The 19,395-nt window shown below is 43.4% G+C and overlaps 1 protein-coding gene across 5 annotated transcripts in view; it reads left to right on the top strand.

The window, feature by feature from the left end:
- LOC110984486 (neuropeptide FF receptor 2-like) overlaps window positions 1–19,395 on the top strand; it is a 59,716-nt gene that overhangs the window by 21,697 nt on the left and 18,624 nt on the right. For 4 of the 5 annotated variants that reach the window (XM_087129919.1, XM_087129918.1, XM_087129922.1 and 1 more), the window contains one exon: window positions 4,128–4,390. The gene's annotated coding sequence lies outside the window, so the exon portion shown is untranslated. Of the gene's footprint in view, window positions 1–3,803; window positions 4,391–19,395 lie in introns of those variants that run through there. The other variant, XM_087129920.1, reaches the window with a different exon arrangement.

Genomic DNA, 19,395 nt, shown 5'->3' with positions numbered 1-19,395 from the left:
AGGCAGCACATCCGAAGTGTCAACCACATCATGTAATTACAGACGTAGCAGATGCTGTCAACTTGATGGTTTTAATAAATAAATGAACACTGATCTTCTCAAAGGTATAAGAATGTGATCTTCTCTTGGTTTTATTATTCCCAATGTAAAGAGTCTCCTTCATGATTTCTGAGAACGATCATTTTGGCCATCCCTTCCTCTTCTTTATGTTAAAATGAAAATATCTTTGCTAATTATACCTAAGTTCTTAATTCAACCCTGCTTGATTTTTTCCTTCTGAAATGAAAGTGCTTTATGCTATCCTTCCACCCCAAGAACCAGCAATGACATACATTTTAAGTGTCTTACAAGCGTTAAGTCACAACGGGTGAAACCAAGCCTTTGTGATTTCGTTTACATCGTGCAGTTGACGAATTAAATTCGAAGCCTAGTCTGACAAAGGGCTACAGCTACGTCTAGTTTCATTGCGTCCCCGCGTATTTCCAACGGAGCAAAGACCTGGTCCAAGCTCTGGACAACGGATTCGGATGTAGCCTATAAAACTGTCCTGCAGTCAAAATCTGCTGAACAAGTTAAAGTGCTAAACAAAAACACGCCGAGGACCACTTGCAAACAATATACAACGCATGGCACAAGGACTGGTGGCCTGATTTGCTAAGCCAGTATTTTCTGTATTTAGCTAGCCTAATTTCTTCGCAACCGCTCTCCTCTACCAAAATTGGTTTGTGTTTTATAGTATCCAAACGCAGTGGACTGTACCTATATCCAATCCCGTAATGACGATGGTGATTTAATAACAGATGCCCCGTGATCTCATCCTACCGAGCCATACAGCGTGGAAGAATTGATAATGAAAACAAAATCTTGATCGCGTAGGGGACATTCGGACTTCATTGAGGCTCGGCGGGTATTTAGGACGTGTCCGAAATGGCCTTCCAGAGCTACGGCTAGGTCTATTGTCTACGCATCTCCACACATTTCCAATGGAGGGAAGACCTAGACCTAGCTCTAGACAACAGATTCGGATGCAACCTTAGTGATCAATTCAAACAAACGTTGCTGACCATGTCACGGGACCGTGGAGGAAATTGTGCGCAGCTACATGCATACGTGGGATATTTGATTCGGTTCATGAAGATCATGCACGTGTTCATCTTACAAAAGTTTTATTTTTTTAACAAAAGCAGGACCCAATTTTACCATTATGAGATGTCTACCGTTGTCTGTGTTTATTCTCTGAAATGAAAGGTAATTTGGGCTTCTGCTGCGCGGATAATGACACCGAGGACTGGGTTGAATTCCACGCCGAATTCTTATAAACGGAGAGTCATTGCTACCTGCAGCCAGCAGCATTTACAGTTAGATGGTTGGAAATTCACTGATTCTGTTGGAACATTGACTATTTTGTAACACTTCATATCGATACGTTTGCACATTTTATTTTACATCCTATTCTTTACGCCAATCTCATCCTATTAGCCCTAAACCGAGCTTAATTCAGCTATGCAGCGTGCCCCCCAAAATCCCCACTACCCAAACATTATATTCATTTTATCCCAAAGTGCATTGTCAGAAATCACTGATTTGGTATCAATAACTTGAAGCTTATATATCAAATTGTATCGAAACTTTCGTGTTAAACGTCGCGTTGCAGAGATGTTTCAAATCACGTAACTCGGCATATATTTGGTTCCGTTTAGTAGAAGCTTTAACAGTCAATCTTACATATGTGTGCATCGGATTTGAATGAAATCATCAGTTTTTAAACAATTACATTCTAAGCTTTATTTGAAACAAAACTTCAACAATTTCAGGCATTCATATTAGGAGAAGATTAAAATAATGTTTCTCTGGTTGCGTTTTATGGGGACATGGGGTGTAAAAACGACACCCAGAAACGCCCGGAATGAACCAAAGCTCACAAAATACCAACCTCCCTCCGAGTAGGCAATGCGACATATTGAAATTCACAAAAGCGTCAACATATACCAGTAATGCTCCCATTACTAGCGCTTCATCAACACACAAAAACGCTTTCAAATTATCGCCGTAATCTCTTGACCTTCAGTGGATTCAATAGCTGTGGTAATATAACCTTAGGTGTCCACCATCCTCTATGTCCACCGTTCCGTAAGTGCATGCGGAGTGGGATGTTGGTGGTATGGTGGCCTGCTCACCTGATATGTCATCTTAGTTTGTGTTACGATCCAAACCATTTGTAAACTGTTTTGATCCCTGAAACTTGCAGACCCCATACCGGCCCCTCATTTCGATTAGTATTATACCAGAGTGATTGGCTAAAGGTCCGAATTTATTCGGTGTTGCGATGAACGTTGAAATGATTTGGAAGTTAGCATCTATCCTTTGATGTGATTGGTTTTTTTTATTGACTTTCAGTTCTGTGACTTGTCGCGAAATTCCGCCCGGGGTATATGTCAGTTTTTGAAAGGCTAATTCAAGTTGTCATATTCGACATCCTTTCAAATTTTGATGGAATGTTTACATTAAATCACTTTTCACAGACACGTACACTGATTTGAAATGCATTAAACATTATCAGAGCTAAATACCAACCAATTGCTTCTGTCACATTAAATTGAGCATGAGAGTAAAAAAGAATTGCATTTTTATACGCTTGGTTTTTTTTACTGTTTGGCATCAGTGTAAAGATTAACTTTCTGACTTATTTATTACATTTTACAAGTGTGTGTACATAAAGCCAACTGAGTGATATATAAGCCAGTATCAGTTATGTTGACAGGCCCGTTAATATTCGCCTTGTGCTTCATGCATTCATCTTTTAACGGCGTAAGTGATACATCCACAGCCTTAAACGGTGCATAATGGAAAAAATTGCAGCCTGTCATGTTTTCAAGCAACGGTTTTGTAAAGGTCAGAGTGAGTCTTGTCAATTCGCAGCAATAAATTATAGCAGTGGTACTCAGGTCTGATGAAATTCCTTATCAACTCTAACTGTTCTGAATAAATCAACGCGCTTTTTTTTCGAGTGACGTCTCAAAACTCCTTTACTAGTTTACTTCATTTCAAGGCTTTTGATAATTACGCCGCTCCACTCTGGACACAGGATGATTGTTTCAAAACAACCAGTTAAATTAATAAATTTTTGTAATAACCGATCCTTCAGATAGTTTCACACGTGTATTACATTTATAGGCCTACATGTATCTTAATAGATAAGCAGGCAAGGATCGGGGTGGTGGTTGGGGGTCGAACCCCCTCGCTGCTTTGAGACCCCCCAAAAAAGATTTTAAAAGGGGGGAAATAATGAAAAATAACTAAGGTAAGAACACCAATGCTACTCTAGACAATGTAAGTCATGTACATGAATAATGTTTCATCATCGTCTCTGCTTGTCTGCAAATACATGTATAAGATATTAAACAAAAAAGTCTCCGGCCTGACGCCCCGGGAAAAAATCCTGGACCCGCCCCTGAGAAGGTACGCGTATGCCTTCACAATAACAACCTGATAAATAGCCCACATTGTACAATTGCTCCTTGTGCGTTTCTTGACGATTAGATTGCTCCAGAACAAGGTCTTGACAACTTGATTTCAATTTTCAGCTGTTGCAGATTGGAATCAGCTCCATCTCTCTCCCCCTTTCCTGGTTGCTGTCCGTTAAATGCCCATCGATTTCATTCCAGCTTTGAACTGCCGATTACCACTTTCAGATGAAGGGTTTTTTTTTTTGCTTAAAAGCTGGCTGGATAATTCCACCGTGTCAATTTGGCTTGGTCGCTCTCTGTAAGTGGGTCCCGGTCATCGATCGATCGCAGGTGCGGATTTGTCGGTGTGGCATACGTGGGCACGGCACATAGACCTACACTGTTTGGCCGGTTGCGTGGATGCACGAGGGCCTGCTGATACATGTAAGGCATCGCTGGCGTACTCAAATCAAAAACAGTTCACCAGTGACGAGCCGGCGTCAGTTGTTTCCACTCGTGCCGAGAGACCGGTCGGACGAATATCGCCTGCACGCGCTGCCGGGCTCGCGCGTGTAATAACGGCGCTCCGCGGGGAGTGCGCAGCGCCCAGGTCCCTTCAGCTCGCCAGAAACCGCTAGTATTTTTGTTTTCGTCTCTGACTGTTTTTGTTTCATCTTCCAGCTGCGCTATCTTCCAGATCAGGGACAGGCGTGATATCATCATAACGCTTCGCAGCCGGCACCTGGCCCACAAGTCGCATCATCCCGGACATCGGGCTCTCTTCCGAGACGAAAACTGTTATGCCGAAAGGAGCCAGTTTTATCAACCCATCTCTTCCTGTTAATGCAGTGTCATCAACGGATTGTTGATTCTGACGCCAAGTTTCACTCTCTTGACGAATTTACGATTTCACTTGGGACAGCAGTGGTGGTCATTCAACAGAGGTGAGCTTGAGCTGCTTTTGTTTCTCAGTTCGAAAAGTAATTTATTCGGCAGAGCAAAGGGATGCTATACTGCGTAGTGTCTTCGTCATTTTGAGCGGGATATGGGTGATGCGAAAATAACAATCAAAACGGGCTTGAGCGCGGTCAACGTTTATTTATTTAAGTTTCACCCAGGAACTTGAGATGATATTTGATAACTAGGGGATCTTTTGGTACGACTATTAATCTTTCGCTTTTGCACATGCACGCCATTTGTGGGGTCACACGCGTTAGTAGGAATCTCTTTTTTTGGTCTACTTAGGAGTACCTTTGCGCACCACTGGTGTCTCGGCCAATGCTCTCGTCAGTCGGTTGTAGTGTTCACTAAATCAAAAAGAGTCCATTTTTTTATTAAGGCCACGACTTTTGGACGACAGTTCAATTTCCATTTAAATAGATCTGTGCCGGAAATCGTGGGGGGGGGTGGGAAAAGATGGGGGCTGGCTTGACCGGCCATGAAAATTTGAAAAGTGGGGGAGGGGATGACAGCATATATAAAGGTCTATGTTCATGATATTGATGTACATTTGTAATATTTATTCAGAATGGCATATTTATAGCTTTTAAAAATTGTTATCCCTTTCATGAGTGATGTTGAACGCATTTCAGTCGTTGAAAATCTGACAAATTCTTGACAATCCACTTTAATTTTTTGCTCACCGCAAAAAAAGGGAGGATGATTCAGCAGCCCACCCCCTCAAATGTGTGTCGGGCGATATATACTCCTTATCTCCATGAGGATTTACGTCCCGATGAACAAACCTTCCTCTCTTTCTCTGAAAATCTCATCGTAGGCTCTTTCCGGCTGTTCACGCATGTACGGCCACAACAAGCTTTTGTAAGGTGTTTAGATTGCAAAACAGTTTTGAAAAAAAAAACTACCCTTGACTACATCCGAACATTTTCAAGTGGACTTGGACTTATGCCAGTATGCTTTGTGAAGGACCTATCTCGACTTTGTTCAGGGGGTTTGGATTTATGTTTTAACAAATCCTTTACTGCCGGAGCGCAGAGCCCTCGAAGCCTTGGAGACGTAATGGAATTCTCTTCACGCTGGCGTTGAACGAGTCACTCCAGGTTCCGTGAGCGCTGCGACAAGACTATGGCACAGCGAGTGTTTATTTAGATCCAATCGAATGGTCGCACGGTGCTACACCGATGACACGGTGTACTGAAAAGGACCTATCTTGCCACGGCAAAGAAAGTGTGGACTTAAGTGGATTTAGCGGTGGAAGTTCTTTTTATCTCAATGGGATGGGAGACTTAAGCACAAACCAACTTTTTTTCTCTTTCTGAATGGACTGCTCAGTGTAGAAAAGAGACCCTTGTCGCGCTCGGTGTTCTTGGAGGGAATGGATTAGGCCTACTATGTTTGTAGTCGTTTGAAGGACTTCATGTCCGTCACTTCCCACACATTTTTGAAGTCATCGTTTTCCCTGCAACATAACTGCTCAGATCCTCCTGAATTTGCCTTTTATGAAAAGGCAAATTCAAATCCGAACTAACTTACCTTATTATGACCAAAAAAGATGCATGTTTTGCCTCTGTCTTAATTTACTTTACTCGTGTATCTTGGAAGTGGAACGTCGAAATTTTGCTCCAGTTCATCTTCCAGTCTGTCTTGATTCAAGAATCAATATATTATGGTTTACTAGGTAATCAGAATCACTGACACGTATTTACATTGATGTTGGCTTAATCTAAGGAATGGGTTTATTCTATAAAGATCAAGGTTGTGTTTATCGTTCCCCAAGAGGATTGAGGAAGTGTGCCGCAAAATCCAAAATTAATCAGTTGGTAACTGTTGTAGAAGACCCTTCATTCTTTATGGTTTGACGCTTTGCATGGTGTTCACAACAGGTGTACAGGACTAAATTGATTAGTCGTTAGAGAGGAACGAGGAAATTAGAAGAAAAAGATTAAAACTCAAACAGATGCCAGACTGAATGTCATCTTACCCGTCTGATGAAGGGCAAAGTACGTTGCTCGAAACTTCGAAACTCGTATCAGTCTGCTTTCCTTGTTTACCTTTCATTAACGGGTGTGATGATAATGCTCCCTGCCGTGGAGAGACCGGGACAAATCGACACCCGTCGTTGTGCAGCTCAACGACCATCCAGTCCAAGGGATTTCAAGTTGGCTTTTTATCCGCGCACTCAGCGTCATAATCCATAACATTGTTGTTGTCGCAAATGCATAAGCTTTTCTGCTGTCTGAGCTCAAACTGGAGTGAACCAGTTGCTTAAACTAAGTAACAAATTTGAAATATGAACTCCATTATGATTGTGTTTTTGTCCTCCAGTTTAAGGTTCAGGTGGATTACAAATGTTGACCTCTTCGCCCCAAAGGCCGTCCACTGGTAGGGTGCTAACCTTTACGCCCGATTACATAATCTCTGATCAGTCAAAAGGCATAACTTGCTGATGGCTTGATGCACTTGTGAGCGATCATCTGTAGGCCTACAGCGTATCCATTAGTAATGTGCTGTGGCGTAATTATTGATGTGGTCTCGAACTCTACCATTGCAGGGCTGAAAATAAACAGTTACCAAACTCCGAACTCTTCAAGGGAGGCAGAAAATGCTGTTAAATCTAATTGCGCTAACCCTCTGTTTTGAACGTGTAAACTCTAGCAAAGAACAAAGGTAGAAACCCGGACGTGACATACGCGTCCATCTGTGTGGTTTCTTCGCTTTGGAAGATCTTCGATCTCAGACAAGAAAATCAGGTGAATTGTACGAACGTAGGCCTATATAATTCAGTGATGGATAACTTTTTCAAACTCCATACCTTTTTGTTGTACCGCAACAGCATATTTCAAGGGAACTAGGGAAACTGTACTGGGTTTATTGACCACATATTTGGCCTCAGTAGGAGAGAGTGGGATGTCACGTTCAGTTTTAGTGTTTTTTGAGGCAAGAAACAGGGCCCCCTCCCTGTCTCCGTCATCCGAGTCTTAGCTCACCGCCTCACCTACGCCAATGCGTCTTATTCCCTCATGTTGACGTTAATAACGAACACCAAAATTTTGACTCTTATGATCACCACGACAGAGCCTGATGGAGCTCGTATAGGCGATGTTTATCCCGCGTTAACCGCTCTTGACTTGGCAGGGCAAACTCCGCAGTCCATCCAACAAAATGGCCTTACTCCAGGAGCGATACCTTAATCTCATAACCGTCAACAGTCTTCGTGTTTTATAACGAAGAGTGTAATGTCATCTCCCGAGCGACGGGGACGGCTGTTGGGCACGTTTCTCGCGCCCGATTATCCAGTACGCGGAGCGACATGTGTCAGACGGCGCTAACAGGGCAAACAGTGAAGGGCGAAGCGCGGATTATTGTTTTAAGGGCATGTCGTGGTCGGGGGCGGGTTCTTTTAAGGGAGAAAGAGGGACTTAGAGCGGTCGTTTCATGGGTGGTATAGCTGCTTGATGAAAATTGGATAACCCAAAGATCGTATCGCAGGCATTTTGGAAAGTCGTTCTTCGTAGACAATCGAGTCGAGGTTTGGGCAACGAGACCACTGCTTTAAGGTTTACTTGCTTCTGTTGCCGCTTCTACGGGGATAACTTTAGACACCAAACTTTAAAGATGACCCAAGAATGCAACGGTAACATTCAAGCAGTTATAATGGCAATGTTTAATAGCAATCATGGGAAATATAATGACTGTTAAGATGAAGAAAAGGGGCTTATTTATTTTAAGACCAACTGGTGCACTGTGACTTATTAAATGTAAACACATCCAAGGGTTCCTCGTCGTCCGTATAGTGTGATCGAGACGTCTCGACAAGTGTTGTCTAAATTAAATTAAAAAGAAACCATGTTTTCAACGGTGTTTAGAACTGTTGGTAATGTAAAACTTGCAACGAGTTCATAAGATTATCGTGTATTTCCTTTGCTTTAATTGGAGCTTTACAAACCAGAACACACTCAAATCTAGGCGGTGTATTTGTGGTTGCTTTACGGGTTGTGGGGATGCCAAAGTTTGACAATTGGGGCGGGAATCAAAGAGCCGTAAAATCAGGCACATTTGTCCAAGAGTAAATGGGACTGGAATTGTCCGGGTCGTATTAAGATAAATGACATCTGGATACCAGAACACCTGCAAAAGGCCACCCGTCTTTGCCGACCACCGATCAATTAATCAATATCAGGTGATCAGATCCAACAGTCGAACATAAACAGGCTTTTGTCCGCCTCCCCCAAATCTAACCCCCGCCTCTAGGCTCTCGCTAACGCAGCCCTTGCAGTTTTGTTTCCTCTCACAAAGATGGACCGCCCGGTGCTTTTGTACCTAAACGGCGGGCACTTTAGGGAATCATCTACCGGACCCATTAGGGTGCATACAACCCCCCCCCCTTCAATGGCACGTCTTCTCTTTTCTTGGACCGGACAATAGTTATCTGCGAAATGGAGACCCCCACTTGCCAAAAACCGTTTCCTTTATTTTCTCCCACTCTCACAATCTATTTGCCTTTTACTCACTGCCCATTAAAGTGTAGTTGGCAGAGGCCGGTAGAGTTAATGCATGCCCTATTTTATCATCTGAGGTTGTTTGTGTTTATGGCAGGCCAACTTCGTGGCTCTCTCCAGGCTACAAGCGAGAAAGCTTTCCGGGGTTTTGTTGTGTAAGCAACATCGTTCTACAGTCTTCCAAAATAAATTGCCCTCGAGCTGTCTAATCCCCCTTGCGCATTTTGCTATAGGTTCTAAGCACGAACTTCTCTTAGAGCTTAAGTGCCTGCACACTGGTAGCCACATCAGATTCAGAACTTTTTCGAACCGTTTAAACAGTAAATCTTCAGGGAAGTCAGTGAATTGCAAATCAGTGCCCGTCCGAATGAATATAAATTAAACGACGAAAGCGAACTCATTCCGTTTTGTTCTCGATATTTTTTTTACACTCGAGCAGTCAATATGCATCCAGCATTTTCTTGGTATCCTTTACCATTATTTCATATCTCGCCCTGACCTAAAAAAATAGCCCTTTCTCGCCGCTTCCACCTTGTGTCCACAACCTCCTTAATATTCCCCCCTGGCGTCTGTTTCTTTCCACAATTGCACACCACCCCCTCCAAATCTGCTCTTAATATGACCCCCCTCCCGCGTGTATCGATATTCTCTCCAATTTCCGCCGCTCCTCTTAAGCGTTGATACAGACAAGATAATGAGGGGTTTTGATTTCGCTCCTTATTATTGTGGCCCGAGAGAAAGAAGGTTTGAAGTTGGCCGTCGGCAGTGTTGCTCCACAATCCGGAAGAAAAAAACCTGCGTGGAAAAAAAAGATGAAGACGTTCATTTAAGAGCTGAATTAAACAAAAAGAAAAAGAAAAATCCAAACGAAATTGGTTCTTTGGAATTTGGGGGCTTTGATGGGGAATGCCAACAACGCAGATACCGGCCTGACTTGGATTCGAACCTGGGCCACTCTGATTGAAGGCGAGATTACTCGTTGCGCCAATGTGGCCTCCGTGACGAATTAGATTTTGTATCGAACTCTAAAGTGAGACCCGGGAGACTGAGGTATAAATTAAAAAACCTGGGAAAGATTGATCACTTTAGCTTACTGGGACACTGCTTAGTCCATTCACCTTCCTGATGGAACATCTCTCGTCTTGTTTGGATAATATTAGGACTCAATGGCACGGACAAGCGTGCTAAACATAATCCATTTAATCACAGTTACCGGCGTTTCAATGATCACCATCATTCGCCAGCGACATTACCCCACCGCTCATAATTCCGCATAGCCGAGAGTCGCGCTGTTTCCAAGCTACGCAGCGCGCCTATGGCACGACCGTCCGTCCCCGAGGCCCCGTCGGTCGCACAGTGCCAGCGTCACGTGACCAACGCTCCGTTCCCCTCATTCTCGTAAATAACAAACGGTTTCGCACACCATCAGAGCCCGACCAAACCTGAGGCAGATTGGAGCAAAATCCATTTTCGAGTGCGTGCTCAGTAGGTGTCGGGATAGAAAGGAACAGCACTTGCAATGATCACCAATTCGCTTAGTGGCGAAGCCGTGCGAATGTCTAGCCCGAAGGGAACCAGTCGTCGGAACGGACCACAAGCCCGCACGTCGTTGTCTGGGCAGGCAGGAATCCGGAAAAAAAAGGATCCCCACTTAAGCCGTTGTGTTTGGTCGATGGTGTTTGCCTTACGTTTTGGCACAATTTGTCAAAGGGTAGTTCTTCCCTCATTGTAAAGTGTACAGGATCTTCTACCTAATGGAACATGACGTTCACAAACAAACGTACAAAGCTTGCGAGTAGGTAAAGTAAGACCGTAAGTGCCTACGTGAGATTTTTTTTCCAAATAAAATAACATAATTATTCTACAACCGAAACAGCCGTTGATCGTCGTGAATTCGACTTTGCTTCAGCGGGGCTGTTGTGGGACACGCCTAATTTTGGCTACATCCCGATTTCATTTCTCGTGGCATTTATTGCGCATTGATACTAGACTGTGTGCGGTGACTTGACCTAAGTGTCCCCGTTGTTTTGTAGTTCTCTCAGGTTGTTTTTTTCTTTTTTTTCTTCTTCCAAGTACTGCAACAACCTCCATTACGGGATATTTTAAGTAGCAAGTGCATGATGGCTAGCTGACTCTAACACACGTGGTGGGCACCTCTGATTATTGATATTGTATCAATACTAGATAGTTTTGTCCCGAAGGTATCAATTCTTGTGGCTTCCCTTATTTCAGCCGGCAAATGGTTCCATTCCACAAGGGTCCTGAGTATGGAGGAGAATTTGTAACAGTCTTTTTGTGCTGATTGATGGGAACAGGAAACAGAAGCTGATATCCGTGTTGCAATCCCTTCTCTTTCGGATTAACCTGATAATAATCCGTATCCACTGATTTATACAGTTCAGTTAGCCTACTGATGGCTCGACGCTCCTCCAGAGATTTTCATCCCAGATTTTGAATCATTTAGGAAACACTGCTTTTTGGTCGAAAGTCTTTGCATACAAATCTTGCCGCCTCCGCTGGACCGCTTCTAGCCTGTTTTTTTGTTATCTTGATGATACGGATCCCAGACACTCGCACAATATTCCAGCTTGGGTCTAACTAGGGCTTTGTAGGCAATCTCCTTCGCCTTTAGAGAGCAGCTGTAGAGGTTTCTAAAGAGTAACCCAAGCATTTTGTTTGCTTTTGAAGTGACACTGCTTATATGATCAGCCCAAATCAGTTTTTACTCCCAGGTAAGTATGGTTATTTGTCTTCCCGAGTTGTTTTCCATTCGTCGTATAGGTCGAAAACATAGTTTTGTTCTTGCAGGCTATATGCATAGTATAACATTTTGCAATGTTAAATTTCATCTGCCAACAGATGAAATTTTCATCTGCCAACAGATGAAATGTTCAATTCCACCTCTGGCAATGCTGGCCAAATTTTATGCCAGTTAATACCGGTCTGACTGCAAGGTCTTTGATACGCGAGCTCTGTCGAACTTTCGAAAAAGGCGAAAAAGAAAATAAAACCGTCTGAGTGCGGGACATTTTGGGTTCTCGTTCCAAACAATAAAGGTGGATCCACTGTCGCACTTTTTGACAACCTCTCTTCTCTTATTTCACAAAAAAGTGAAATCAAATCTTGATTCCGGCGCTCAGGTTTTCACAGCCTGCCCGTGAATCGTCACGATTCGCAATGGTGGCCTCTCTTGCTCCGGCCAGAATCGAATAACATATTTTCTGGTCTGTGTGACTCGTCTCTTATTTGGCTATTGTTAGTCAGGCACCAGGAAACGGTTTATTGTCTTCAAAACCTTTAAAAACCTGAAAAAGGCATTCAACTCATGAAAAAAGAAGGTATTCAGTGACTTTACCTCCAGTCCAAGTCGTGGAGCCCAACATCCAAGACCTTTTTTTAAAATGGAAGGACATAGAAAAGAGTTTTTGTGTGAAGTGCGACACTGTCGCGTCCGTCTATTGTAGGTTTTTAAATTGAAGTCTGAGAGCTAAGCCAATTTGATTGTGAGCAAATATCTAGGGGAAGTTAGCTATCTTGAAGACGATAAATGGTGTAATTTTCCATTCATTTCGATGACCTGTGGGTAACTTTTCTGTGGCTGCTCCTGCTCGCATGCCATGCGGTCTTTGGGTGCATTAATTCTGTGTCATTACGGCATTACGGTTTTGGAACAGCCCTTCTGTAAATATAACACCTGAGACAGGACGCTATTTAAAAAAAAGAATCATTCACCTGCAGCTGTTTGATTGCTGTGAGTTTTGCAGTCGACTTTAGGATTTTTGGAAGATGCAGTGCTTTTTCCGCCACGAGCAGGACCAAGAGAGGGCGCCATTTTCCTAGCAGCGGAAGCTTCTTTGGTGAGAACGGCACTTTGCCGGTTCACAGACGACTATGAAATGCCGCGCCTTATGGCCTTATGGACTAAAAATGAAAACTTCCGACCAGTATGGCTCTTTTCAAACGACGAGGGGGTGGTTCTGCCAATAGCACGCACTTGCACTCACACAGGGTGTTGATTTCAAAGGTCACTTATAGTGCATAGTGCATGAAAGTAGATGAGAGCATAAGATATTCGCATCTGTGGAAGTCTAAATTGCTCCCAAAGCGGGTCGGGGTTGGTACTGTGCACCAGACGAACTGAGAGAAGTCAACGAACCCTCGGAATTCATTTGAAAACATAACTGAATCGTTAAGTGCACCATTGCCGTCATGATAGTACTAACCAGAAGGACTTAAATTGCCCGACTCTGCCCAAGTGGAGAAAGCTCGCCGTTAGCAGACAATACGACAATATTTGGCGGCAAAACAGTTCCGCCTTGTGCTCAGGAATGACCAATGAATGACAGCGAGTAACCTTTAAATCCGGTGAATTCAGTTTGCTGAGTTATAAAATTGCCGACGATTAACATTACCCCTGTCTCGGGCAGAAGAATATTGAACCCATCTTTAATTTTGTGTAAAGATTTAAAAATACATCGCCGTCGTTAATAATTGAGGCATTTGCCGCAAAATGCAAGCATACAAGCCTGCCGATAATGTATTATCGTATTACACAGTGAAAAATGAGACATTAATTTGCGGCCTAACCAATGCCAACAACATAAATGCGTTGGAGTGAGAGCGTTATTTTCCCTTCACTGAAACAGACCACTCTAATGCTAAAAAACGGAGACGATCAGAAAAATCTTTAAAAGAAACTCTTCCCGAAAGAGACATATTTATAGGGGCCAGGGTTTAATTCAGTTACCCACTGTTCCAAGCAAACCCACTCAAACGACTTCCACTTTTCCTTTTGTGTGTGTTGAAGTGCACACTGTTTCGTCTTAAGGCGCATGTCTTTTGCCTACTTTGCATACAAGATGCGCCCATGCGTTTTTGTGTCAGTTTCACGGACACAAAAATCGACCCCATTAACATAACACACGAGTGCGTTGCGTTCGGCCGTCAAAATCATCCCGGGAGCGATTTCGACGGATGCGTAGCGCTTGGCGTAAGTGTTGACGCGCATATGGAAAGGTGCCTTTATTTTGATGCGTATTATAATACGTAACCAGCTCCCTTGAATCGTAGCATCTTGCTCTTAAATGCCTTGCCCATGAACAGTGGTGGGTAGTCCCATCCGATGGAAGCTTTGGCGATCGTTCTTGAGAGGCGCTTCAGTCTATTGACACGATCACACTTCAAACGTCTACGGTATTTTGGCATTTACGATGATAAATCCACTGTCTAAGAAAATAATTTTATGGTACTCAAGCAGGCATTAGAGTACTTGTTTTTTCCGTTTTAATGGGGAGGTTATTCAAGAATGTTTCCTCAATTAAGCAGTAGAGGTTAAAAACCTTGAACAATCGTGAAAGGTGACGTAAAGGCGCACATACTTATCAGTTTCAAGGATTTGTAAGAATACGCAGAAAAAAATTAATGGTTGAACCGTGTAACATTCCAAACCGGAACGTTTTCGCGAAGACATAGAGGCAAGTGCTTAAACATTGGAGAATAAAATGTGGAAAAAAGGAAGAAATGCCCCCTCCTGTCACTTTTTAACTTTTTGACAACTATTGGATCTTTCTTGAAATCATTTGCCGAAAAATTGCCAATCTTGATCCCTTCCCGTGGTTGATGTGACCCTTGAAGAAATCAAAACATGAGTGAAATAAAGAGACGACGAACACGCACGCTAAGACACCGTTTAAGTAAGCAGTGTAACGCTACCTCGTGGCGTATGTTGTCCAATGAACCCTTTTAGAACTTCCGATGTTCGGAAAATTAAACGATATATTCTATCGTCATCTTCCATGTGCCGCACATCAATTTATGGTGCTTTCTTGCCGTGCTCGTTTTTTGGTACGCAATCACGCAGCCTAGCATTAGTCATGTCTGTAGCTACCGCTCCTCATACGCAAGGCATCAAGTTGCACTGACGCTTCGGCCTTTGGGGAAATCTAGAACACTTTCCAAGTCCACGTTGTGAAATAAGACTGGCAAATTGTTTCAGTCGTCACAGATTATTCAATTTTTTTGCTAAAGCCCCAGCCTTTTCCCGCCTTTCGTCCAATACCATTTTAAACATTCTCATCCACATGGTCAACGTCTCTCCCGTTTCTTTGTTCCAAGGCCTTATCCTTTTTCTCTAGTTTGACTTGGTTTTTTTCCCCTTTCGTTTAACGAATCATTCCTGTGCCCTTTTGGTCCACCCCCGTAATCACTTGTGCGCCTCCTCCATTGGGGGAAATAATTACACGAAAATCTTTATTAAATTCGGTTCCTTGCGGGCTTCCGAATATGAGCTCGCGATCGGGGGTACGGGGAAGAACATTGGCGTATCCAAGTTTTGCGTCCAGGGGGCAAAACGGGTATTTTTTCATCCATAAAAGACCCCCGGGGGTAGCGGCATTTCGAAAGTTTGCCACTTTCAATACCCTATACAGAAAGGTGCCAATATGTGTGTGTGTGGGGGGGGGGAAACTTTCCCGCCCCTTGATATGCCACTACAGAAGGGCCGCTTTGGTAGTGCGTGCAAATTACCGTCCCTTGGCCGTTCATAGTTGATGGCATCGGTCGAAATAACCACAAAATTAGCCCCGACGATCGTTTCTTTTTTTCGTAAAATGAGCGAGTACGAGAGTCGGGCACCCGGGCAACCAGTGAACTGTATCTTATTTCAGTGAAGTCGACACCTCGTGCAACTCCTTGAATACAACCCGTCTAATTAAGCGTCCCGATGAAAAGCCAATGAGAGCGAAAAAGGTCGCGCCAGTTGAAAAAAAACCGATTTTAGGTCGACCCAATTCTGGAAATGACCTCCAATAGTGGCAAATTTGGTACCTCGCCTTTGAAGGCGTCAATATGAAATGGGTTCACACAGTGGCGCGTTGAGCCGAATGCCCATTTGTCATTGTTTTTGGTGAGGTCAGTTAGTCGTCGATGATTGGTCAATTAGTAGGTCAATCATTTTAGTTGGTTGAATAATATCCTTCGTTATTTCATTTTTCAAAGAAGAACGTAAAGGTGACGGCAGGGGCGTCTTTATGTTTTATTTTGTTCTTATCAATTTCATTTGCAAGACTTATTACCCCAGGAAAGGAAAGTTCAAAATTCGGTCATCAAGGTTAATTCTTTAAAGATTGGAGACCTTTGAGTGATATGCGTGGTTTGTATAGAGGAAAGTAAACTTTCAGCTGTGATGAGCCATGCTCCATAGTACAACATAATTTCGGCAGTTATTATAGTTGGGGGCTGTGTTGATGTTTTGAGAGCAGATCTGAATTCTATAAAACCTGCAAATGGAAAAATTTAAATTTTCTTCTTTCTAGTGCCTTGATTGATTTTATACAATGTTGCACTAGATCATGTCGTCAGTATTGTCCACCGACAGCAGCGCATGTCTATTAAAATGGCTCCTGTGGACCTCACGTACAAGATATGACCTTTTACACGAAGAGGAGTTACCCAAAGACGCGGACAGAGCCATGCGTGACGAGTGAAAGGGTCCGTGCGGTTTTTTTTCAGGCACACCTTTTTGGTACATCTTTGATTCTCCTTTCCAATGTAAAGAAAACTATCTGATGTCCTTTGGGGATGTGTGAATTGAAAATGATATCATGTTTTCACGCAGTCGTATACTGTGATACTAATGTACTTGCACAGTAAATTAGCAAAGAAATAATATATGGAAAGGATTACAAACTATCACAAACTCCAGCTGTTTTTGGTGTGCACCTAGCAACATTGATTTTCCGGGATGACATCACAGTTTTGCTCATGAATATGGAAATGTACCTTAGCATAAAAACCAAATACCTTTTGAAGCAGGAAAACAAAACTGGAAAAATGAGGTCACTTGAAACTCGGAGTTGCACTTTAAGCGGCTTTAGATAAAATACGTTTATTTGCATCCACGGAGCCTTTAGGGTGTGGTGTCGTCGTTTTGACGGTACGGGTCCGTGGATCATGGGCATTCGTGCTTTTTTTCATCCACACCGTATGGGAGATGACCGATGAGATCGCTGGGCTTATCCACTGCGGTTTCATTCCGCCAGGAAAATGTATTAAACGCAACACTACAGTGGATTGTTTACAACTTTTGAAATATTTACCATTGTATCTTGTTGATGGGAATGACTACCCTCATTTTTCCCCACTCACAACCACCTGAAGATGTACAACTGCAGCAAAAGCTCAACAGACGGGCAGATTGCCCGACGAACAGACAGACGAAACCATTATTGTACTTAATTAACGAAGTCCGCCTCAAGGTAGATAAGATGCTAGCTGACAACCGTTGAAGATCGATGGCCGCTTGCGTGCGTTTTATTGACTAGTTCAGCAACGATTCATGCAAGAGACAGTCCATAAAAGACTAACTCCTCAGCCCTGCAAATTCCTCACGCTTCATTCGCGATGCATCACGGGAAAAAAGTTGACATTCGATTAGTGAGACGTCACCGAAAAGTATTCCCTTTGCACTGTAGGCGACAGAGGCTTGACCTGACAAGTTTGACGTTTTCTTGTTTATGTACCCCCGCCATCGATGTTGGTACAATATTAACAGACTTTCAAATGCAGTTTCTGCTTGTGTGGTACTACACGTATATAACACCGAAGACAGCACGCCGAGTGTAAGAGGTGAGCCATGATGCTGGTAATGTGACCCCTTTCTATATAGGCAAACGCTTGGTAGCGCACGCCTTTATGAAACCCTGCTTCCCCGGGCCCGGGGATGATCATTTCTTTGCACATTCTGATTTGGTGCCATAGCAAAAAAAATTAATTAATTGTTTTTGGAATAACAAAATAGATATATACGATTGATGTCGACGTCATGTCCAACCTCCAGTTTTTAGGCCAAATTTAGCCTATAGCACAGTGAGGACTCTCTTGGTGAATACAATTTAACCTCAGAAGAGCATTTTCTTTCGGCGTCACGAGGATTGGCGTCACTGTTTAATACCCTGGACACCCCAGTTAGCTTGAACATTGCACTGCGGTGTCGAGTGCCGGGATGAGAGAGCAGCCACTGGAAGGGTCCTGCTAGACGCCACGGGGACCAGGTTAAACTTCGGTGATGCCACAGCGTTCATGTAGCCGTAAACGTAGTGTTGAAGCATACAATAGGCCTTTGGATAAAAACGTTGACTGCCATTGTTGTGTGGGCAGCTAAAGGTTGCAGAAAATTCACCCTAGTTTGGTATTACAGATTTAGTTTGCCACAAAGACCACATTTACCTCATCGGTTTTAAAACTTGTGAGGCATGTTCATTTTTAAACTTGGCAGAGGTACATGTATTTATTGTTTAGTATTTGATAGTTGAGAACGTTTTTTTGACACTTTGTGAATTATTCGTTTGTTTTGTACTCAAGACCCGCCATCATTTGCAAAAGTTGTGTCTGTGACGTAAAAAAGACGGGCCCCTATTGGTTGGAACATTTGGGTGTGTGCACGCCCGCGAGGCTGCATCAGGCCCGGTTTGTTTAATGCAGATCAGGATCGCCATCAGTGTTTTGACGTTGGTTCACTGACATCGAAATCCGCCAAGTGGATAGTGTGAACCAGCTTTGGGATCACAGAGCACGATCCAACTCCTTGTGAAACAAATGGGTCCAATTTGGTGTCGCTCCCTGGGTAACAAGCGTCGAACCGTGCCGCCAGACTAGTCTGCATAGCTTTAGTTTTGTACGTTCCCCTGCCTGCTGGTGTCCTGGTTCGAATCTCGAACGCGCGCAAGTGGAAAGAATGGTTGATTTTTTTCATCCTCCATCGAATTCCGCGTGGTTCGCTCGGGGGTATTTAGCTAACCCCTTTTTACCTCTTTTTATTTACAGCAGTACATATTTCATCCCACCCCGGAAAGCCCTTTTCCACTCACTACACAAAAATTTCAGCCGAGCGCATCTGTACAGTCTTACTGTTGACAGAAAAACCAACACCACTGACTACCACCAACAGCACCACCTATACCAACACAAACAACACATTGGTGTACAAAATGATAGGCAAAGAAAAGAACTTAAGCAGGGACTGCAGTGAAAGAAATCCAACGCCCAGCCTCCTGCTGTTAAGACAATCTTTTCTTCGCTTCTCACAAACCAGAAATGCTTCCACTTCAAAGCACTCACGAGGCTGTCGCAGGAAAAGAGATGCGGGCAATCTCGGTCCCTCGTGATAAGCTCAGTCGGTGACAGTAATGTATCATCATATGAGGCGGCTGTGCGTGAAATGGGACGGTGCGTCGTCCCCGCACATCATTCAAGACCATCCCCATCAGCGGTTATACGCCGTCGTTTTGGATTTCGCATTTCGCATTAAACCGAACTGCTCCAGATGGATAGAACATTTTAATGGCCATCTAGGGTGTAGGGTTCTGCAATTAATCCAGTCAATTTCTTTCTTTTTAATTTTTTTTAAACATCACTCAGAGAGATATGTTATAACCGTGATTCATGAGAACGCCCAGCAGTATACCACTGGGCGGCCTTATCGGTTCAGATGG

This window comes from Acanthaster planci, linkage group LG19 (assembly GCF_054643075.1).
Source record: "Acanthaster planci isolate LZ-2023a linkage group LG19, COTS_SCS, whole genome shotgun sequence".
NCBI classification, from domain to species: Eukaryota; Metazoa; Echinodermata; class Asteroidea; order Valvatida; family Acanthasteridae; genus Acanthaster; species Acanthaster planci.
This window is presented reverse-complemented; position numbering and strand designations above follow the sequence as displayed.